Raw genomic sequence first — 24,501 nt, 5'->3', positions numbered from 1 at the left:
GTTTTGTCCTCTTTTCAAATAATGTCAGATCTTCCATTAACAATATGCATCTTTGCTAAGAGAATAATCAGCATTATGGAGGCACCTAACACTATATATTCCCACAGTATGGGAACTCTTGACTATATACCGAGAGAAATATCTTATTAATATCACGAGTTGTAGGCAAAATATACGTTACCGGGTCAAAGGTAGACAGAGTTCAGATGGGACCAGTTCTGAGGAACTTTCCTAGTAATCCAAAAAGAATAATCCAAGTTTCTTCTGGTAAAGTTTTTCTTTTTGATTGAATGAATGGATGGATCAATGGATATATGGATCTTTTTCTCTAGCTTTCTTTTTTTCTCTTGCTAACCTCCTCTGCTACTGTTGTAATGTTACCTACTGGTACCTAGGTGGCACTGCTGTATAAGCTATCTGCATCATAGTATAAAGGGTTAACTTATATAAGTCTGAATATACATTTTGACCTTAGAAGCTTTAATTCAAAGCCATAGGGATTAATTCTGACACTTGTAGCAATTAGAGACAGACCTCTAGGCGTCTCTTTTGAATGTTTCTCACACTTAATTTATGGATCGTAAATGGCTTGTTTTCTCACAGAGATATCAGCACCTCCTCTCACCTGTTTCATGGCACTCACTGATATTATACATTGTGGTGGCAGCCGTCACCAACCTATCCAAGGGAGCTTCAATATCAAGATCTCTAGCTAGGCTAAGTTTGATCTGGGTTGACATTGCATCATAGAACAGCTGCTTAAACTCTTCAGATTCCCAATTTGGGGACCTATATGCTAACCCATAGGCATTTTTAAGGACAGAGAGGAATTCACGGGGGCTCTGATTGGGCCTACATGTAAGCTTATATATCTCACGTTTTGCAGCAGTAATGGTTCGGTAAGGTCCGAATTCTAGTTTAATTTCATGCAAAACATCTTGCCAACTTTGAATTCCTCTATCCCTAAAGGAAGTAAAATAATGACGGTACCTATCATCAAATGCCCATGGTAGAAATCTGATCCTGTCAACATCAGAGTACAACTTTAAAGAATCCATAGTGGATTCATACAGTTCTAAGTGGTTTGCTATTTGAGGAGAACCTTTCTTAGAGAACTTGGGCACAGTGGCATTCAGAAACTTAATGATGCTTGAGGAACTCTGATCTTTTTCTGAATACTGAGGATTTTTCTTCCTAGAGACCACTTCAGCATATGTTGGTCGCCTGGGACCCTGATCTTTCTTGTGGGCAAACTCATGCTTGCGTGGTAGGGAATAAGACACACGCTTTCCCATATCACTGTCAGAATTATATGCACTTTGATCACTTCCATGAGACCCATATGGTGCAGGGGATTTAACCCTTGCATCTCTCTCCAGGGGAATGTGTGGAGAGAAACTTCCATGAGACACATATGGCGCAGGGGATTTAACCCTTGCATCTCTCTCCAGGGGAATGTGTGGAGAGAAACTTCTAGGGGCTTCTATGTCGCTGGCACCTAGTAAGGTGGTTACAGTTTGGAATGCCCGTTTTAATTGGGTTAATGCCTCCTGTCTAATCATGCCATCATTTCTTGGTGGCTTGTGGTCTGGAATGCAGTCTACTTTAAGAGCATATGACGACATGTCTAGATGTTGGGGCGTGAGATTTGGGGGGTCTGGAAATCCCTCAGTATTAGACGGATCTTGATCAATATCAATTATAGTATGGCTTGATTTGTCTGCCTGCTGAATTTTGGAGTGCCGGAGATGTAACTCCTCTACGTCACTTTTTGCCCTTTGATATGCATCATGGCTGAGATCAAGGTTGTATTTTAAGTCCTTAATCTCGGTCTCTGCGACTTTGAGATTTGCTTTTAGCTGGGCTACATAGATCTCCATCTCCTGCACAGATTCACTTCTCTTTTGTGAGTGAGTACTGACCGCCAGTAATGCATATAATACAGGTGGCAATGTGCATAAAAGGTGTTGGTCCTTTTTGTTTTATCTTGCAACACATCAATATATGTCAGGTATCTTTCAACCATGCCACCTAACTGCCATATATCCCCACGTTCTTCCTTGGCTTTTTCCTGTAGCTCATTAATCCATTCATTTATATCTTTATCAATTTTGTTCCGTGAGTGTATATATTCAACAACATTATGGATAAGCTGCGTTGGGCTGGGTGGACTGCCTGCTGTAGCATAGTCACTACCCGGGTCACTGCCTGTAACACCCATCTTTCTGATCAATAATCAATACACAGATGTAGCACCACACTGGCTTAGCCAAGAAGAAATGTGGAACCTTTCACTATTTGCACAATCAATTAAAGAATGACTCGATCTCAGTGCGGACCTCCATTTTATGTCGGTGGGTAATAATTCAATTAAGAATTATTAATTATGGTCATAAAAATTATTAACCATAAAAAAATTAAATTTATAAAATATGTCATAAATTCTTAAAATCATGACCTGGTGAATTGTAGACTATTTCCTCAGATAAATAAGTTCTTTTTGACGTGAGATGATGTTAATGATAAAATGTAGTTTTGCATTATACAATAATACACAGGTATTATAAAAATATGCAGATTTATTGGTTACAAGGTTATAAACATATATAAGTAAATAAACACAAAGATACATGCAAATGAATATATATATAGTGTTAATATAAAGCATTACAAGCTTAACAATACATGTGAGTGGAAATAACTTGTCACATTATAACCAAGCTATTATTAGGTTAGGATATCAAAGTATGAACATAAGTTATATACATTACTTCTGTTCAGAGAAAACCTCATGATATCGGGATGGGCATGTCTAATCCTAGACATCAATATAGAATGCTAAATACACTCTGCCCCCCCTAACCAACTACACATCACATGACTTCAAGATGGGCAAATCCATCCAAGGATATAACTTTGGTAAGACTATTTTCACATATATAACTTTTTGGTAAGACTATTAAGACAAATAACAGGGATCTAGGATCTTAAATGGAAAGGATTTGACGTCTTTCCCGTGGGAATCCATCACTTAGCTTGGCGAAGAATGTTCTATCAATATATATATATAAAAGCAATCATTTAATGCTTTGCTAGATTATGAGTCTAGATTCTTCTGCAGGTAAAATGAAGCCTCACAATATCCTAATACTACATCTCAATATGGAGATGATCAATTAATTGAATAATTTATTTATTCGCCAATCTAGATGGTATAATTTCACCCACACTATCAAATTAGTCTTAATAAAATGAAATATCATTTTCTGTGTCTCTTACCAAGTCCTAGCAGGAATCTCACTTCTGCTCCTAGGAAAGCTGGGTGGTCCATCATAGCGCATCTCATTATGGCTTCCATCTTGATAGACCTCAACTTCTCCTATACTACTAGCTAGCTCTCTTTTCTCTTGATCGCTCTCCCCATGCTATTCCGCACACGAGTAATTATTCCCCCCTTATCTAAGAATCATCCCCTTTAGATTATGGATTCCCAATCAGGTAAGGTGGGTGTATTCGTATGCTAATAACCTCATGACGTGATCTCAACTCCTAAAATGGTATAGAGCAAATAATGAAATAATATAATGTTGCCCATCTGCCTCCAGATGGCACTGCGGTACTGTAGGTGAACATCCCAACTTTTAATCATTAAAATTAAATATCTAATAACACTTTCACAGGACCTTTTGACCTATCTTACCATAAATTACTGAGGAAGGTCTTTTCCTTACACTTTTAATTACCTATATCCTGGACTTGTTGGAGTTGACTGTCTTCTCCTATCTTTTTGAAATATAGGTTGACTTGATGAAAATTTTATGTAGCGGCTTTGATGCTTGGCATCGGAACTTGTACATTACATTTATGTACTCCCATGAATAACTATTGTTTTGAAATCCAATTAACTTAAACTTACTGAGTTGTTTCTGTATCTTCTAAATGGTAAATACATAGTATGAAATATATATAAATCGATACATTGTTACACATAGATAACACATTATATGAATTATTGATTAACATATGTTGTAAACTAAATATACCATGCAGAGATATATATATATAATTATGAATATATAAATTGAAACTCATACAGCAGGTGTGCTGATACGGACATGAGTCCTTATCAAGTAACCTTGTCCCCTCTAGACAGACATGTTTTAGGGAGTTGGCATACTCCTTACCAGATGGTCTCATATCTTTAGTAATAACTTTTTAAATACAATGTCCATTTATGTTCCCAATTATTATTTTTTTATATAGACTGAACTTGCCATGAACTCGTCTTGGCTTTTTCAGCCACATAATATAACTTTGGTTCAAACTGATCTTATTCTTAAAGGCAATGAGATGAGCATTCATTTTGATTATAATGTCATTAGATAATATTGTATACGTATGAAAATGCACAACAGGATATAACTGAGGAGTTGGAGTCAGGATGAATGGAGAAATCGGTGGGAGGTAAATTAAGTGGGCCACACATGTTAAGTATTTCAGTGGAAAAATTTGAAGACGGAGAAGTGCGTGTAAGTGTGGTATTAGTGGTGGGAAGAACCGATACTCCAACTGGGGTGAGTATTGGAGTCTGGAATACAGAAAAGCGAGATTCCAACTGATGGGTGGGTGTGTCCTTATTGTACACGTTATTGCAAGCAGATCTAGCGATGGGAGTATGACAGATACTGTTTGAGGTGTAGGGAATTGGCAATTGTCGATCCGGGTCAATGGTGACTCCATTATCAACTGGTATGCTGTTGTATTTGGATGTATTTTGTCTCTGTGGTCCTATGTAATTATTGTATCTATTTTGACAGGAATGTGGTCCTCAGTAGTTATTAGATCTATTTTGATTGGAGTATGACACCCAGGGTTTGTGAGATTTTTTATATATATGGTTATGCTTGTGAAGAGTAGATAACCGTGTACGAGTTCCACTGTTGCCATTAGAATGTGTGGCTGAATTGAGTGTACTGTGGTTCTCTGTAGTGCTGACCTCTGTAATGGTATTCCCAGAACAAGGTTTCTTCTGGTTGTCTATTGTAGGCCTAGAGTTGTCAGATTTCTGTCAAACCTTGATGTTATTGGTGGCAAAATCATGTCTGTCTCTATTAAGCTTATTCGTTTTTTTGTACAGTGTATCTTTTTCGATAAAATAAAATTCTGGATGTGATCAGCCGATCAAATTTCGTAAAAGCAGTATGTGATCTATATTTGGATAGTTCACTATAACATTCTAGTATTTTTCTACCACATTCCAGATATAACAACCGCCTTTTGTCTATTAGTCTAGTGATAAGACCTTTTGAACATTCAAGTAGATAGTTGTCCCAATCTTTGCAAAAGTCAGGATCCTCTTTGAAGGAGTTCCCAAACCTTAGTCTCAAACCACGTGGGATAATCTGTTATTCTAGATAGATCTCAAGAAAGTTTGCATCTAGTTGATGTTATATTTCATCCGACATCAGTTTTTCTATATCATGAAATAGGGTTAATAAAGTCTTTTCATCAATACTTGCATTTGTTTCTTGGTTCATATTGACGTTGTGTACAGTGGCTTTTCTTGTGCACTAAATTATCAGACGTTCCCGCTGTTGCATTCTATTCAGAGCATACTCCATTGTACTCCTTATGGAGAGGCTTGTGTAGTAGGACCTATGTTCTGCACCCTCGGTCTGGATGATCCAGGAAAGGTAGTTATAAAAACCACGGGCGAATCTAAATTCCACTCAGTCACGAGGGGGATAAAGAAACAAGAGGGATGGGGGGCGCACAATAGGATAGTACGTTCAACACAAAATGAATTGATTGAAGAAAAAAGGTGCTCACCTTTTATAGTTGTGCTAAAGATAGGCACAACTCTATAGTAGGCTTGTAAGAATATAGACCCTTTAAATCCAGGAATGCAGCCGCAGAAGAAAATTCTTTGGTATGGGATGCCCAATCCCCCAAAGGATGCTTGTAGGAAAGGAAATTCTTTGAAGGAGTTTGGGAACTCCTTCAAAGAGGATTCTGACTTTTGCAAAGATTGGGACAACTATCTACTTGAATGTGCAAAAGATCTTATCACTAGACTAATAGACAAAAGGCGGTTTTTATACCTTGTTCTGGGAATACCATTACAGAGGTCAGCACTACAGAGAATCACAGTACACTCATTTCAGCCACATATTCTAATGGCAACAGTGGAACTCATACACGGTTATCTTCTCTTCACAAGCATAACTATAAATATAAAAAATCTCACAAACCCTGGGTGTCATACTCCAATCAAAATAAATCTAATAACTACCGAGGACCACATTCCTATCAAAATAGATACAATAATCACGTAGGACCACAGAGACAAAATACATCCAAATACAACAGCATACCAGTTGATAATGGAGTCACCATTGACCCGGACCGACAATTGCCAATTCCTTACACCTCAAACAGTGTCTATCATACACCCATTGCTAGATCTGCTTGCAATAACGTGTACAATAAGGACACACCCACCCATCAGTTGGAATCTCCCTTTTCTGTATTCCAGACTCTAATACTCACCCCAGTTGGAGTATCGGTTCTTCCCACCACTAATACCACACTTACACGCACTTCTCCGTCTTCAAATTTTTCCACTGAAATACTTAACATGTGTGGCCCACTTAATTTACCTCCCACCGATTTCTCCATTCATCCTGACTCCAACTCCTCAGTTATATCCGGTTCCCCTACTACCACAGTTTCCTATGACTTGGAGATTGATTCACTTCTTACCTGCCATGTGTGCCCATCTCCTACATCCAATTCTAATTCAGCCCCCTTGAAGGCCGACCACACCACACATGCTAGTGCATTTTCTATTTAATCCGGGATGCCTAATCCTTATCCGTATACTATCATAATGGTTCACCAGTTGATAATTCTTCCATTACAGGTCCCTCCACATCCATGCCATACTTTCTAGCTCTTCCTCCCCTCATCCATCCAACAGCCAGTAACCCCATTTTGAAAAGCCCTAAAACCACCAATAGCAAATTTTTTTCACACACTAGGCCAAAAATCAGTAAAACGAAAAAAATGAGACTGCAGAGCTGGTAAACGCAAAAAGAAGGATCCCCACTCCTCACAGCCAATAATCATCCCCGATCAATACCCTCTGTCTCATTCCTGTTGTATTTTAAATCTGTCCACTCATGTATTAACAGCAGACGAGATCTCAGTACTGTCTAAGGGACTTTCCTTCTCCCCCACCAGTAAAATTAAGGAATTTGACCTCCACAGTGCTTATAGCACAGACCTGTCACTTACCAGTAGGAGGAGCGCCCGGCCGGTCACAGACATCGCAGCTCGCAGGTAAGTATAATGCTTCTAAAAATTGCTAAGTAACCATGGCAACCAGGACTTCAGTAGCGTCATGGTTGCCATGGTTACCTATCGAAGCCCCAGCGATTAAACTAGGACTCCGATCGGTACTCTCCGCTGCCACCAATGATAGGGGGGGAGATTTTAATTAGGAGGGGGAGGGAGGGGGGCCCACTGGCCACCAATGAATCTACAGTACTACAGGGGAGGGAGGGGGGGGCCGGCCGCACTGGCCACCAATGTGTTAACTACAGGGGAGGGAGGAGGGCCGGCCGCACTGGCCACCAATGTGTTAAATACAGGGGAGGGAGGGGGGGCCCACTGGCCACCAATGAATTTAAAACTGGGGAGGGAGGGGGGTGTGCCTACGGCCACGGACCATGGACGCGGATGCCAATCTTGTGTGCATCCGTGTTTTTTCACGGACCCATTGACTTGGATGGGTCCGTGAACCGTTGTCTGTCAAAAAAATAGGACAGGTAATTTTTTTTTGACGGACAGGAAACACGGATCAGGGATGCGGCTGCAAAACGGTGCATTTTCCGATTTTTCCGCGAAAAAAAATGGAAAATGGCCACGGATGTGCATGAGACCTAATTATATTAATTTTCATGTCACGTATAAAGTGCACGTGTATCTCACACCAAAAATGGGAATATGTAACACACTGAACTAACAGATGGATTGACTATATTAATTTCCCTGTCACATATGCAGTGCACGTGTATCTCACACCAAAAATGGGTATATGTCACCCACCGAACTAACAGACGGATTAACTATATTAATTTCCCTGTCACGTATGCAGTGCAGGTGTACCCCACTCCAAAAATGGGTATATGTCACCCACCGAACTAACAGACGGATTAACTATATTAATTTCCCTGTCACGTATGCAGTGTAGGTGTACCCCACTCCAAAAATGGGAATATGTCACCCACTGAACTAACATACGGATTGACTATATTAATTGTGAGGTAGAAGCCAATTTTCCCCACTTTAGGCCTCTTTCACACGACCGTTGTGTGCATCCGCGGCCGTTGTTCCGTTTTTTTTTTTTTTTTCGCGGACCCATTGACTTTCAATGGGTCCGTGGAATACTCGGAAAAGGCACCGTTTGTCATCCTTGACCGTGATCCGTGGTTTGAGTCCGTGAAAAAAATAAGACCTGTCCTATTTTTTTCACGGCCAACGGTTCACGGACCCATTCAAGTCAATGGGTCCGGGAAAGAACACGGATGCACACAAGATTGGCATCCGTGTCCGTGATCCGTGGCCGTAGATTAGTTTTTATACAGACGGATCTGAAGATCCGTCTGCATAAAAGCTTTTTCAGAGATGAGTTTTCACTTCGTGAAAACTCAAATCCGACAGTATATTCTAACACAGAGGCGTTCCCATGGTGATGGGGACGCTTCAGGTTAGAATATACTAACAGAACTGTGTACATGACTGCCCCCTGCTGCCTGGCAGGTGCTGCCAGGCAGCAGGGGGCAGCCCCCCCCCCCTGTAGTTAACACATTGGTGGCCAGTGCGGCCGGCCCCCCCTCTCCTGTAGTTAACTCATTGGTGGCCAGTGGGCCCCCCCCCTGTAGTTAACTCATTGGTGGCCAGTGCGGCCGGCCCCCCTCCCTCCCCTGTAGTTAACTCATTGGTGGCCAGTGGGCCTTCTCCCCTCCATCCCCCTCCTAATTAAAATCTCCCCCCTATCATTGGTGGCAGCGGAGTGTACCGATCGGAGTCCCAGTTTAATCGCTGGGGCTCCGATCGGTAACCATGGCAACCAGGACGCTATTGCAGCCCCGGTTGCCATGGTTACTTAGCAATTTGTAGAACCATTATACTTACCTGCGAGCTGCGATCTCTGCGTCCGGCCGGGAGCTCCTCCTACTGGTAAGTGACAGGTCCGGCCGGGAGCTCCTCCTACTGGTAAGTGACATGACCTGTCACTTACCAGTAGGAGGAGCTCCCGGCCGGACGCAGAGATCGCAGCTCGCAGGAAAGTATAATGGTTCTAAAAATTGCTAAGTAACCATGGCAACCGGGACTGCAGTAGCGTCCTGGTTGCCATGGTTACCGATCGGAGCCCCAGCGTTTAAACTGGGACTCCGATCGGTACACTCCGCTGCCACCAATGATAGGGGGGAGATTTTAATTAGGAGGGGGAGGGAGGGGAGAAGGCCCACTGGCCACCAATGAGTTAACTACAGGGGAGGGAGGGGGGGGCCCACTGGCCACCAACGAGTTAACTACAGGGGAGGGAAGGAGGGGGGCCGGCCGCACTGGCCACCAATGAGTTAACTACAGGGGAGGGGGGGGCCCACTGGCCACCAATGTGTTAACTACAGGGGGGGGGCTGCAGGGGGCAGTCATGTACACAGTTCTTTTAGTATATTCTAACCTGAAGCGTCCCCATCACCATTGGAACGCCTCTGTGTTAGAATATACTGTCGGATTTGAGTTTCACGATGTAACTCAAATCCGACAGTATATTCTAACATAGAGGCGTTCCCATGGTGATGGGGACGCTTCAAGTTAAAATATGCCATCGGATTGGAGAAAACTCCGATCCGATGGTATATTAACTCCTGACTTTACATTGAAAGTCAATGGGGACGGATCCTTTTGAAATTGCACCATATTGTGTCAGCGTCAAACGGATCCGTCCCCATTGACTTGCATTGTAATTCAGGACGGATCCGTTTGGCTCCGCACGGCCAGGCGGACACCAAAACAACTTTTTTTTCATGTCCGTGGATCCTCCAAAAATCAAGGAAGAACCAGGGATGAAAAAACGGTCACGGATCACGGAAAAACGGGACCCCGTTTTGCGGACCGTGAAAATATACTGTCGTGTGCAATAAGCCTTAGGGGAATAAAAAATTCCTTCCCGACTCCAATCAGGCAATCAGAATAACTCCCTGGATCAACGACCCCTCTCTAGTAGCTATAGCCTGTAATATTATTACCCTCCAGAAATACATCCAGGCCCCTCTTGAATTCCTTTATTGTACTCACCATCACCACCTCCTCAGGCAGAGAGTTCCATAGTCTCACTGCTCTTACCATAAAGAATTCTCTTCTATGTTTATATGCAAACCTTCTTTCCTCCAGACGCAGAGAATGTCCCCTCGTCACAGTCACAGTCCTAGGGATAAATAGATGATGGGATAGATCTCTGTACTGACCCCTGATATATTTATACATAGTAATTAGATCTCCCCTCAGTCGTCTTTTTTCTAAAGTGAATAACACAAATTTTGATAATCTTTCAGGGTACTGTAGTTGCCCCATTCCAGTTATTACTTTAGTTGCCCTCCTCTGGACCCTCTCCAGCTCTGCTATGTCTGCCTTGTTCACAGGAGCCCATAACTGTACACAGTAATCCATGTGTGGTCTGACTAGTGATTTGCAAAGTGGTAGGACTATGTTCTTATCACGGGCATCTATGCCCCTTTTGATGCAACTCATTATGTTATTGGCCTTGGCAGCAGCTGCCTGACACTGGTTTTTGCAGCTTAGTTTGCTGTTTATTAAAATTCCTAGATCCTTTTCCATGTCAGTGTTACCGAGTGTTTTACCATTTAGTATGTACGGGTGACTTGGATTATTCTTTCCAATGTGCATAACTTTAAATTTGTCAGTGTTAAACCTCATCTGCCAATTTTATAACAAGACACGGAGGCTTCATATTGCATTCTCTTCCTTTACTAAAATCCATAGCAGCAAGAAGAGTAACCATGGTAACAAAAAAGAACACCCCTAAGGGTAACCCCTCCCACCATAAGTCCATAAGTAGCCCTTCCTCAGGGAACACTTCCTCTTTCTTTGCTGCTCCATAGCAGATAAGTATTGGGAATTGTGTCTTAATTTTGTCATATTGGGGTTCTTTGATATTAGTCCCCCTTTTTTTTCAACTATTGTGCTTACTGTTTTGTGTGTTTTTTTCTGGGGGTCTCTGTCTTTCCCCTATTCAGTTTTTCCTGTCCCTTATTTACTGTATTTTACATTTTATATTGATTTGTTATTTATATATATATATTTCCCTTTTTTGTCACAGCGGCGAGTCCCGTTCAGGGTTCTCTCTCTTGCCCCCCCTTAAACCTCTGCCCGCCGCTTATGGTTACATCTGTGTTTCTTACGTTTTTGTCCTTGTTCCTGTCCTTGGGCAGTCTCCTCTGGGTGTTCTGCGCCATTTTCTTCGGCCTTCTTCTTGCGCCCGAACTCTCGCGAGTCACGAGAGTTCGGGCGCCATCTTGCAGGTTCTCTGGTCGATCGCGGGCGCCATCTTGGTGTCCCTCACCGCTCTCTGACGCTCCTCCTTCTTTCTGTGGGCGGCGGTTTTGGTCTCCTCCGCTTCCATTGGCTTCTGGGAGCGGAGGGGCGCGTTTCCCCTTCTATCAGGCGGCCGTGCACTGTCTCTCCCGGCGCCATTTTGTGTCCAGCGTTTTCAGGATAGGTAGGATCGTGTCTCTCTCTCTCAGCTCTCTGCTTTCTGGAGTGACTAACTCCTTATAAATAATGTCTTCTCAGGATTCTGCTACCCCTGTCCCCAGCTCTCTGGTCCCCATACCCCAGGTAGCTACTCCTGGCCTTGGGGCATTTGCTATGTCCCCTGCTGAAGCCCAAGCTCTCGCCCTGCAGCAGTCTATCTCCCAGGCGATTGCTTCTGCCATGGGATCTATGTCGTCTGTTATCACACAGTCCATCTCTCAGGCCCTTATCCCTATGGCTTCTCCCAGCATCCCACCACCTGCAGCTGCTGCCTCCAGAAACCCTGTCACTGATAGCTTGGTTCTATCGCATGAGAGCGTGCCTAGCTCACGCAAACGAGCCTGTCCGCGCCAGGCAGAAAAGTCGCGTCGGTGGAAATCTGCTCGCAATCAGCACGAGCCTAGTGATCACTCAGAAAATGAGTCTGATGAGGAGGCTTTGAGTTTCCATCCGGATGGTTCGGATGATGATTTGGCAGGAGTTATGGTGGATCCTGATGTGGACGATTACGTCCCAGTTTCCCGGCCATCCACTAGTGGGGCCTCAGGTGCTGTCGCCTCGGGTGACGCCCCTCTTACTGACCCAGCTGGGGAGCCCTTATTTGACCCCGATAGCCTTCACCATCCCAGGTCGGCTGAGTGGGTCCCTGCCTCCCATGTGGCTCATTACTTGGAAGCCAGAATTAGAACTCCGTTATGCAAGGAGACCCGCAACAAGCTAAGGGCAGAATGCCCACGCCCCATCATCCCTAATAAAGTCGGGGAGACACCTAATGTAGACCCAAAAATGGTCCAGTTTCTGGCCAAAACGGGTTTTAACCCTCGCAGGGGTCTTGACTCGGCCCTGCGAGCTTGCCAAGATAAACTCTTGGATATTTTAGGGCCCCTCACAAAAGTTTTTGAGTTGGCGGAGTCGGCCAAGGCTGATGGCACTCAAATTGACCCAGATGAGCTCAGGGGCTGGGTGCAACGAGCCATATGCGTCACGGGAAATGTCAACACTTCCCTGGCGATTGAGAGGAGGAAGGCAATCCTCATGAAAATTGAGCCTAAGCTTACCAATATGGCTTTGTCTGAGTCTGGCAAAGATGCACAGGGGCTCCTTTTTGGCGACTCCTTTATTAAGGAGTTAGGAAAGTTTGTCGGGGCCTTCACGGCTTTGGACAAGGCGCAATCTAATATGCGCAAGGTCTTCCAGAATAGGGTCTCTACCAGGGCCGGCAGCTCAAGGGGCCGTCTGTCCGGCCGTACGCATTTCCAGACCCGTAACACAGGTCGAGGCTCCTTTCAGCAACGCCAGACGTTTCAGGATCAACGTCAAACACCGTTCTTTCCGTCCAGAGGTACCTTCGGAAGGTCCAGAGGCTTCAGAGGAGCTCCAGGTTCCCGACGTCCATTTGGTAAGTCCTCAAGTTTGTCCTCTGTCTTCTTCCCCATGCATAGGGGGCAGGCTCCTACATTTTTTACATGCTTGGGATCACATCACCTCCGACCCATGGGTACTGTCCACCATCAGGGGTTTTCAGATCGAGCTGGTGGATTCCCCAATTTGTCTGCCTCCGTTCAGACCACGAGAGTTCTCTCTGGAGTCTCGCACTCTCATAAACACGGAACTCTTGTCCCTTCTGGAAAAGGGTGCCATAGAAAGGGCTCCAAACCCCTACGGGGGAGTGGTCAGCGATATTTTCCTTGTGGAAAAGAAAGGGGGACAATTTCGTCCAGTAATAAACCTGAAAAACCTGAACTTTTATGTGCGATACCGCCATTTCAAAATGGAGGGCATTCATCTGCTCAGGGATCTTCTCCTTCCGGACGAGTGGATGGTCAAACTCGATTCAAAAGATGCCTATCTCACAGTTCCTATTGCCCATCAGTCCAGAGATCTGCTCCGTTTCCTGTGGGAGGATCAAATATGGCGGTTCACATGTCTCCCGTTTGGCCTGTCATCAGCCCCTTGGTGTTTCACCAAGATCATGAAGCCGGTGGTCTCATGGCTTCGGGGTCAGGGTGTCCGTCTGATAATTTATCTGGACGACATGCTCCTGATTGCCCGGGATCCTCCCACTCTCCTTGCACATCTGCGTCTGTCCGTCTCCCTGCTCACCGGTCTGGGTTTTGTTATCAATCAAGAGAAATCTTGTCTTCAACCATCCAGATCCATGGAGTTCCTGGGGTTCCGGGTGGATTCTTCCACCCGCACACTTTGTCTTCCGATGTCCAAAGTTCGGGCCATCCACAGGGAGTTACGTCACACTCTCCGGTTGCCTCACGTTTCTCTACGCCACTTGGCCCGTGTTTTAGGTCTGCTGTCTTCCTCAATTCAGGCGGTTTTTCCGGCCCCGCTTCATTACTGGGCGCTTCAACGTCTCAAGATTGCCCATCTTCAGGCTGGAGCCTCCTACGGGGAGTTGGTGGTACTGGATCACGATACCAGAGACGAGCTGACGTGGTGGATCCACAATCTCGAAGCGTGGAATGGCAAGGCTATAGTGGGTCCTCAACCAGATGTGGTGATAGAATCGGACGCCAGCCTGCAGGGGTGGGGTGCTCGCTGCAATGGCGTGTCCACCGGAGGTCCATGGTCCACGTCGGAGACCTCTCTGCACATCAACGCATTGGAGCTACTGGCGGGATCCTTTGCGATTCAGAGTTTCGTCGACGGCAAGGTCAGTGCTTGTATTCGACTCAGGATGGACAATGTGTCGGCCGTACGTTATGTGAACTCCATGGGCGGCACTCGGTCGCCAATGCTAACTCATCTAGCGAAGGAGTTCTGGTCCTACTGTCTGGACAGGGGAATCACAGTCGTGGCGGAGTATATTCCAGGTCTTCTCAACGTCCACGCAGATTGGAGTTCACGCTACATCTCGGACTTCAGCGACTGGATGTTGGATTCGGCGGTGTTCTCCTCCATCGAATCCCTTTGGGGCCCGTTCTCCTTGGACCTGTTTGCTTCTCGTTGGAACGCACAGCTACCCAGGTATTACAGTTGGAGGCCGGATCCTCGATCGGAGGCGGTGGACGCGCTACTCCAAGATTGGTCAGGCGCCCTCTTTTACGCTTTTCCACCCTTCGCCTTGATACCTCGGGTACTTTCTCAGGTACGTCGTCAGCAGGCGGATTTGGTCCTAGTGGTCCCGTTTTGGCGTCCGCAGACTTGGTTTCCTCAGTTGATGGAGTTGTTGATCGCGGACCCGTTTCTCCTTCCGACCCGGCGGAATCTTCTTCAGGGCCCGCTGGGTCAACACCATCCCCTCCTGTTGGACAACTCTCTTCGTCTCCTGGCGTGCAGGATCTCAGGGGTCACTGGGACATCGCTGGAATATCGGAGACGACTAGATTCCTCCTGGAAAGTGCGTGGGCCCCCGGTACCATTCGGGCCTATCGGGCAGCCTGGCGAGTGTGGTCTGGTTGGTGCTTGGGACGGAACCTGGATCCCGTTACAGCTTCTGTAGAGGATATTTTACGATTTCTATCTTCCCTTTTTGAGGATGGCAAGGCCTATCGTACGATTAATTTGTACAGATCGGCCATTTCTTCCCGTCATCAAGGTTTTTCGGGCCTTCCGGCAGGTCAACACCCTCTTGTTCGCCGGTTACTCAAGGGTTCTCGTCTCTCTAGGCCTCCTAGACCTCATTTCTCCTCTTTGTGGGATGTTTCCTTGGTCATTGATTTCTTGACGCGTTGGCCGTCAAATCCGGATCTTTCCTTACGTCAACTTTCTGCTAAGTTGGTTACGTTATTCTGCCTCGTTTCATGTAAGCGAGTTTCGGATGTCCGGGCCTTGGACTTTGACGCGGTCTCTTTTACTCCCGAGGGTATTTCTTTTAATGTTTCTCGTCGTACCAAGACGGGCATTTCTACAGTGGCTTACCCAGCTTTTTCGGATTGTCCCGCGGTTTGCCCGGTTTCCTGTTTTAGGGAATACGTCTCTCGGACGGCGTCCCTTAGGTCTAGGGACTCGCCTCAGCTTTTTGTGTCTTTTCGTAGACCATTTGCCCCAGTTACTAGTGTTACCCTTTCTCGCTGGGTCAAGTGGATTTTGTCCCTTGCGGGTATCGATACTTCTGTCTTTACGGCACATTCGGTGCGTGGGGCTTCTGCTACGTCTATGGCGGTTTCGGGAGCCCGTTTGGAAGATATTTTGAAACTCGCGGACTGGTCCAGGGCTTCTACGTTTCGGGATTTTTATTTTAGGCCTGGTCCTCATGCGTTTTCTTCAGTTATTTCTTAGCTTTAAACTAGCAATATGAAGCCTCCGTGTCTTGTTATAAAATTTAATGATTTTCCTAGTTTATGACGTAAAGTCATGATTTTATTAAAGACACGGAGGCGAATATTGCCCTCCCTTCCCTCCCTTGTATATATAATTTTGTTTAGATATGTATATATTTGATAAACAGTCTAGGCCACTTTATCTGTTATATTGCTCTGCATTATGTCATTTTTATCTATATGCTTACAGTTATTTTGGCTATGATGCTGTTGATATTTTACAGTATTCTTTACTCTGAGATTACCATGCTGTTTGTGTTCCGTTTTCCCTAGGTTGAAGTTCCTGTTCCGAGCGCATGTCTATGCAGATCGTTACAACTCTGGTTCGCAGCTAAGGTCGTCTCCCGTTGGAGTGCACCGATTTGGTAGTTCCCAGTGTCTGGATGTTCGGGATGTTTCGGTTGGACAAAGAAAGAGGAAGTGTTCCCTGAGGAAGGGCTACTTATGGACTTATGGTGGGAGGGGTTACCCTTAGGGGTGTTCTTTTTTGTTACCATGGTTACTCTTCTTGCTGCTATGGATTTTAGTAAAGGAAGAGAATGCAATATTCGCCTCCGTGTCTTTAATAAAATCATGACTTTACGTCATAAACTAGGAAAATCATTAAATTCTCTGCCCAAGTCTCCAATCTATCCAGATCCCTCTGTAGCAGTATACTGTCCTCTTCAGTGTTAATTACTTTACACAGTTTAGTGTCATCTGCGAAAATTTTTATTTTACTATGCAAGCCTTCTACAAGATCATTAATAAATATATTGAAGAGAATAGGGCCCAATACTGACCCCTGAGGTACCCCACTAGTGACAGTGACCCAATCTGAGTGTGTATCGTTAATAACCACCCTCTGTTTTCTATTATTGAGCCAGTTACTTTCCCACATACAGACGTTTTCTCCCAGTCCGAGCATTCTCATTTTATATACTAACCTTTTATGTGGTACAGTGTCAAATACTTTTAAGAAGTCCAGATATACAACATCCATTGATACGCTGCTGTCAAGTCTAGAACTTACCTCCTCATAGAAACTGATTAAATTAGTTTGGCATGACCGATCCCTCACAAAGCCATGCTGATATGGCGTTATTTGCTTATTTCCGTTGAGATGCTCTAACATAGCATCTCTTAGAAAACCTTCAAACAGTTTACCCACAACAGATGTTAAACTTACCGGCCTATAGTTTCCAGGCTCTGTTTTTGGACCCTTTTTGAATATTGGCACCACATTTGCTATGCGCCAATCTTGTGGAACATTCCCTGTCAGTATAGAGTCCGCAAATATCAGAAATAAGGGTCTGGTTAAGACATTACTTAATTCCGTTAGGATACGGGGGTGTATGCCATCCGGTCCTGGCAATTTATCTTTTTTTATCTTTTTAAGTCGCTGTTGTACTTCTTCCTGGGTCAGATAGGACACTTTTAATGGGGAATTTATTTTTACATTCAGCATTTCAATTGACAGTTTATTTTCCTCAGTGAATACATTGGAGAAAAAAAAATATTTAACAGCCTTGCTTTCTCCTTGTCACTCTCTGCGACTACCCACTCATTACTCTTTAAAGTGCCGACACCTTCAGATTTATACTTTTTAACATTTATATAATTGAAGAACATTTTAGGGTGAGTTTTAATCTCTTTGGCAATTAATCTCTTGGTCTCTAGTTTGGCCGCTTTTATTTGTTTTTTACATGTTCTATTTTTTTCCTTATAGTTTTTCAGTGCTTCCTCGCTACCCTCCTGTTTTAGTGATTTATATGCTTTCTTTTTGTCATTTATTGCTTTCTTTACAGCACTATTTATCCACATTGGTTTATTTTTGTTCCTTAACCTTTTATTCCCATACGGTATGTACCTCTCACAATGAGATTTTAGGATGCTTTTAAAGATATCCCATTTTGTGGCTGTATTTTTATTTTTCAGGACTTTGTCCCAGTTAGTTAGGCCTATGGCCTCTCTTAGTTGGCTAAATTTAGCTTTTTTGAAGTTTGGTATTTTTGTTCGTCCTTGTAGAAATGCTCTTTTTTATTTTATTTTTTTATTTTAAAAATACTTTATTCTGAATGATGAGCAGAAATGCTCTTTTGAATGATAGTTGGAAGGTTATTACTTTATGGTCACTATTTCCCAGGTGTCCCCCAACCTGAACGTCTGTTGTTCTGTCAAGCCTATTGGTTAATACTAAGTCCAGTATGGCCGTCCCTCTAGTCGGGTCCTGAACCAGTTGGGAGAGGTAATTGTCGTTGGTTATTGCCAAGAACCTGTTTCCTTTATGGGATGTACAGCTTTCAGTTTCCCAGTCTATATCGGAGTAGTCGAAGTCCCCCATAATAACCACCTCATTATGATTTGCTGCCTTGTCTATCACGTTTAGTAGTAGATTTTCTGTGGACTCTGGTATATTAGGTAGTTTATAGTAAACTCCTATTAGTAATTTATTATTGTTTTTAGCTCCATGTATTTCTACCCACAGTGACTCCACATGTTCATGTCCCTCACTTATATCTTCCCGGAGTGTGGGCTTTAGACAGGACTTTACATAAAGGCAGACCCCTCCCCCTCTCCGGTTTTGACAATACTTTCTAAACAGACTGTAACCTTGTACATTAACTGCCCAGTCATAGCTATCATCCAGCCATGTTTCCGTTATTCCCACTATGTCATAGTCCACCTCACACATCACTAATTCCAGTTCCCCAGTTTTATTAGTCAGGCTTCTGGCATTAGTATACATACATTTGAGAGGTTTATGTTTATTTTTTACCCTACACCTTTCCTTCTGAACTGTTCTAGTCCCTCCTTCCATTCCTCCCCCAGTCCCACTACATTGCCCCCGGTCTCTATCTGCCCTATCTTCCCCTCATATAATGTAATTTCCCTCCCCCACTCCCTAGTTTAAACACTCCTCCAATCTTCTAGCCATCTTTCTCCCCAACACAGCTGCCCCTTCCCCATTGAGGTGCAGCCCGTCCCTACGATAGAGCCTGTATCCGATAGAGAAGTTGGCTCAGTTCTCCAGGAACCCAAACCCATCCTTGCTACACCAGTTCTTGAGCCACTTGTTAATCTCCCTAATCTCCCGTTGCCTTTGTGTGGCCCGTGGTACAGGCAGTATTTCAGAAAATACTACCTTTGAGGTCCTTGCCCTAAGCTTTTGACCTAAATCCCTGAAATCATTTTTAAGGACTCTCCACCTACCTCTAACTTTGTCATTGGTTCAGATATGGACCATGACCACTGGATCCTCTCCAGACCCTCCCAGTAATCTGTCAACCCGAGCCGCGATGTGTCAAACTCTAGCGCTAGGAAACAGCACACTGTTCGTCGATTACGGTCTTTGTGATATACCAGTTGCCCCCCCAAAAAACTGATTGAAGCAGGGGTGTGACATACCAATCATATACTTTCTATATAGTGCATTTGGGTAGTACAGCATTTGTGTTATCAAATTTCAACTATTATCATTAGGTATTTTTTTAAGAGGGGGGATTTCGTTAGCCATGTTTTTAATCCAATTTTATATTTTTAGTTCTTTTAAACATATGTATTTGACCTGTATTTTTACTGGCCTGCAGTAAAATTGATATCCATTGACCGTGTAATATACCTCCGGCCACATAATCATTTGATCTTTTCTGTCCGGTGAATCCCTAATGTTTGGGGCCTTTAGTCCAGTGGCCTACAGTACAATTTTTATCCATTTACCGCATAATGTACCTCGAGCCACATAATCAGAATTTCTAGGCTCCAACAGGGCACATTTCAGAGAATTTCCCTTTAAGATGCATAAAAATGTCCCCTGATTAAGATACATATTTTTTGTTGGAATTTTTGTCATTGATCCCCATCTAGTATGTCACTGTCCATGTTGTGGGACTATTTGTACACTTCTACTAAGTATTTGGTGGCTGTAAATATGAGCTGAAGGTTTTTCAGGTTCGTCTTATATTAAAGTGAATGGGGCCCGCCGCGAACTGGCGGTTCTCGAACATTTGATCGAGTTCGCAAACTGTCCCGGCCGATATCCGTCCATCACTAGTTGTATGTATTGCGCTAAAATATTTGAATCAATAGTGGCGATTTGCGCAATCTCGAATACTTTGAAAAACTCTATCTGCATATAAAGCTATTGTTATGACATGCATGGAATTTTAATCTAAAACAGTGCTGTAATGTACAATTACCTACCGTTATCAGGAGTTCTTCCTCACTATCTCGAAAGTTGCTGCCAACCATTTTCACCACTTATGCAGCTAATAATGCGTGCGTACATATGTGCGCACACATAATAGCGCAATCGAAAAGAATATCACAAAATCACAAATATTTGGTGAATATACGCCTAAATATTTGTGATATATCGTGAATTTGAATATTGCCCATGCCGCTCATCATTAATATTCAGTTATCATATCATGCAGGATATTTTGTATCTTTTTCTGTGATTTTTGGCAAATCAAATTTATCCTGAAATCCAGCTTGAAGTCCACTTTATGGACTTAGATTCAATCAACATTATTAGAGACACTGATTACGAGTTTTTCACATTCTAATATATACGTCTCACACATCAGTCAAGTAAAAACCACCTTCCTACATAATGTAGCAATAAACTTTCGACAGAGACAGTGTTGACGAATCTGTCCCATTCTGTTAACATTTTGTAATTACTTTTCCAATATCTATTACCACCAAAGTTATTTGAGATTTTAAACTATGTAAAAAGGTTAAGTTATTATTACAAATAAAGCGTTTCCAATCTATGTATAATTTGCAGCGTATATTTGTAAAACTGTTTTTTTTCTTGCCATTTGTATTTCTCTAAGATGGCAAATGTAAGGCGAAACATTAGGTAAAAGGTGGGCGGATAATGGCTGTGTTTTAGAAAATATAACATTGAAGATAAAATCACTGTTATTTATAAATGTATCTGACAACTCTAAGAAAAGTCAATTTCCTGTGAATAGCTCTGTAAATGTATACATGTAAAATGGCAGGGATCAAAACTCTTCAAGGCTGCTGAACTCTACTAAGAGCCACCGAGGTCCCATAGGTATAACAAATGCAGAAAAGAGAAAAATACACAAAAATAAATAAATAAATAAAAATAAAATCAATGGGAAAAAAATCACGCAAATGCTTTAGGAATACAGATTACAGTGGATATAAAAAGTCTCCACACCCCTGTTTAAATGTCAGGTTTCTGTGCTGTAAAAAAAGAGACAAGGATAAATCATTCCAGAACTTTTTCCACCTTTAATGTGACCTATAAAATTGAAAAACAAACTGAAATCTTTTAGGTGGAGAGAAGAAAACAAAAAACAAAAATAATGTGGTTGCATAAGTGTGCACACCCTCTTATAACTGGGGATGTAGCTGTGTTCAGAATTAAGCAATCACATTCAAAATCATGTTGAATAGGAGTCAGCATACACCTGCCATCATTTAACGGACCTTAAATGGTCTGGGAGGAGAAGGGAGGAGAAGGTCGCAGCGACTTGCTACTCGCGATAGCTTGTGAGTTTGCTCCGTGGTTCAGGGTATGTCATCCAGGTTTTGCCTTGTGAACCTTTTTGTCCTGACTGGGAGTTTGTAGGCATCCTTCTCAGGTGAGTCCTGTCTGCCACTCCCAGATACTATATTAGTTTCAGTTTCACTTGCAGTCATTGCCAGATATAGTCCTTACTTCCAGTGCTACTCTGACCTTTGAAGGAGATCGTTTGATGGTGTTGCTGTGGAGCTCTTGTCCGGCGTGGACTGTCGTGTTTGGGATCGCCTTCTCTGCTCGTGACTGGATAAGTCTATCTCTGCTGTTGTTTGTTTGTTGCTGTCTTCCCCTGTTGTTTTCCTAGACGTGAGTGATGGTGACTAGCGATCCCATCGGCCTTTCCCCAGTCCAGTCTTGTTAGGGCGACTGAGGGTTTAGGCATCCTGCTGTCACGGCTGAGGATGGGGGAAATCCTCAGCCGTGTGGAGCCCGGTGATGTTACGGCTGCTTGGCCATGAAGACAGGATTAGGGAGCAGGTAACCTCCTAAACGCATCCCTAACCTGACCCTGGCTCCTAGCTACATGAGCCAACCTTGATGGTAGGAGGGCCCATGCTCCGGAACCTAAAAGTCCCTGCTAGCCCTCAAGATGACCCTCACCTAGGAGCTGAGTAAGACAAGCCCACTCCTCCTAGACACGGAGGAGCAGGAGTCTCAACGGCCAAGCTGCAGGAAAAGGGGAGACATAAACAGCTCTATGGATATGGCAGGTGAACAAAGAGTTCCACCTACCTGCCACAGCCTTGCTGACTGGATCCCTGTGTTAGCAGGGTGCAGATCACAAACGCATCCCCACACAGGGACCCAGATCCATAGCTGCACAAAATCACATATAAAACATCACACATAACTGAAAATAACTTAAGCACAATATGGTTATGACATTAAGGTTTTGACATAAAGGTTTATGACCACAGGGGTGGCTCTTACTGGCAGGTAACAAATACATGAGGCTGCTCTCAGCTAAGCATGGCTGAAGCAACCTGCAGGCCTACAAAAGCAATGAGGCTTTATAGGCCAAGAAGCCACACCCCACAGTCGGACACACCCAGTGATCACACACACTAGGAAGGGGATTAACCCTTCCAACACCAGGGAAGGGAAAACACCACTTAAAGGAGACGTGCACACAATAACATAAAACACAGAGCACACATCCACACATCACACACAAAACCGCATGCGCAGCGTAGCGAGCTGCATGGCACAGCTCAGCCTGCTACGCTGCCACATACATACTGTTGCCAGCGGCAACCACAGGTGAGGCCAATACCACAGCCCTCACCTGTGATTGAACACCAATGAAAACCGCTGACAACCGCATGCGGTTCAGGAGTCACGGTCATAGCCATGGCCGTGACACCTGCTCGCCGCACGGGTTCACACCCCGTCTAGGGTATCAGGGCAGACAGGTGCCAGCTTAGGGTTAGTCAGGGGTGGCCATTCTTTTTCCCATCCGTAGATAAGGGTCCCCCTTCCCCTGCGTCTGGTGCGACACGACTGCTGCTGGGATAGCGGTCGTGACAGTATATCTGGCCTTTTAAAAAAAAAAAGTGACTTTTCTTATTTTTTTTTTGTTTGCTGTTTTGCTTTGTATTTTGTCTGTTCCACTATGGATCCGGTTTCGGTTTTGGCGAAACAATTACAGGGGTTATCCCTTGAAGTGGCAGGATTAAAAGCAACAGTGCTGCAGCAGCAATCCTTGGGTTCCACCGTTGCTACGGGAAACCAAGGTACTCCTGAGCCAAAAGTGGCTTTACCTGATAGGTTCTCAGGAGGGAGAGACCAATTTGTAACCTTCAGAGAAGCTTGCAAATTGTTCTTCAGGTTACGCCCTAGATCCTCCGGCGGTGAGGAACAACGGGTGGGCATTGTAATTTCTCTCCTGCAAGGAGATCCGCAGGCTTAAGCTTTCTCCCTACCATCAGGTCTCACTGGCTGAGTCTAAGCTACGTAGACTTCGGCAAGAGAACCGGTCTGCTGAACTATATTGTTCCGAATTCCGTAGGTGGGCTACTGATACGTTATGGAACGACTCGGCCCTTAGGAGTCAGTTCTGCCAGGGGTTGTCTGAAAAATGAAAAGACGCGCTGGCGGTATACAAGGTCCCTGGGTCTCTTGAGGCTGCTATGTCTCTGTCCATAAGAATCGACAGACGACTCAGGGAGAGACTATTAAATTTTACGGAGGCCTCTATAGGGCAGGGATCGGTCTGTTATGGTCCAGTCAAACCAATGCAAATAGGGGGAGCCACTAGACGGGTGAATCCTCCTAAGTTCCGCCGTAGGTCAGAGGTTTGTTTTCGTTGAGGGGGGAGGGGTCATTTTGTAAAGGTTTGTCCCTCAGAACCCAAGAGACCACAAACAAAGGAGCCGCCGGAAAACCAGAGTCCCCAGATTGTGCGGAGGAGAACAGTCTGGGTGTATTCGTTTCCTCCATACGCATGTCTCAGTTTTTGTTGTCCGCTACCGTTGAGGCGGGCAATAAAACTGAGATCTGTTCCGTCTTTTTGGACAGTGGGGCGGGGGTCAACTTGGTGGATTCACGGTTTGCTCAGGCTCTGGGTTTTACTCCGGAACCGGTATGCAGAACTATTCCTGTTTTTGCCATCGACTCCTCCCCTCTTACTCAGAGAGAGTTAACTCAGATCATCCATAATATCCATCTGCAGGTAGGGGACCTCCATAAAGAGCATATCTCTTGTTATGTCCTGGACGGTCTTCCGGCTCCTATGGTATTGGGGCTTCCATGGCTGGTGACTCACAATCCAGTGGTGGATTGGCAGGCCGGGGAGATTGTGGAGTGGAGTGAACATTGTAAGGACAACTGCTTGAGTAGTAG

At 44.2% G+C, this 24,501-nt stretch overlaps 1 long non-coding RNA gene across 1 annotated transcript; it reads right to left on the bottom strand.

Moving 5' to 3' along the window:
• Positions 1–16,075: 16,075 nt before the first annotated feature.
• LOC120986847 lies at positions 16,076–24,086 on the bottom strand. The gene is made up of 3 exons (XR_005775811.1): positions 24,074–24,086; positions 22,168–22,172; positions 16,076–16,200 (listed from the first exon to the last, which is right to left on the bottom strand). It is a non-coding gene; the product is annotated as an uncharacterized LOC120986847 (long non-coding RNA).
• Positions 24,087–24,501: the final 415 nt, after the last annotated feature.

This window comes from Bufo bufo, chromosome 1 (genome assembly GCF_905171765.1).
Source record: "Bufo bufo chromosome 1, aBufBuf1.1, whole genome shotgun sequence".
Taxonomy (NCBI): domain Eukaryota; kingdom Metazoa; phylum Chordata; class Amphibia; order Anura; family Bufonidae; genus Bufo; species Bufo bufo.
This window is presented reverse-complemented; position numbering and strand designations above follow the sequence as displayed.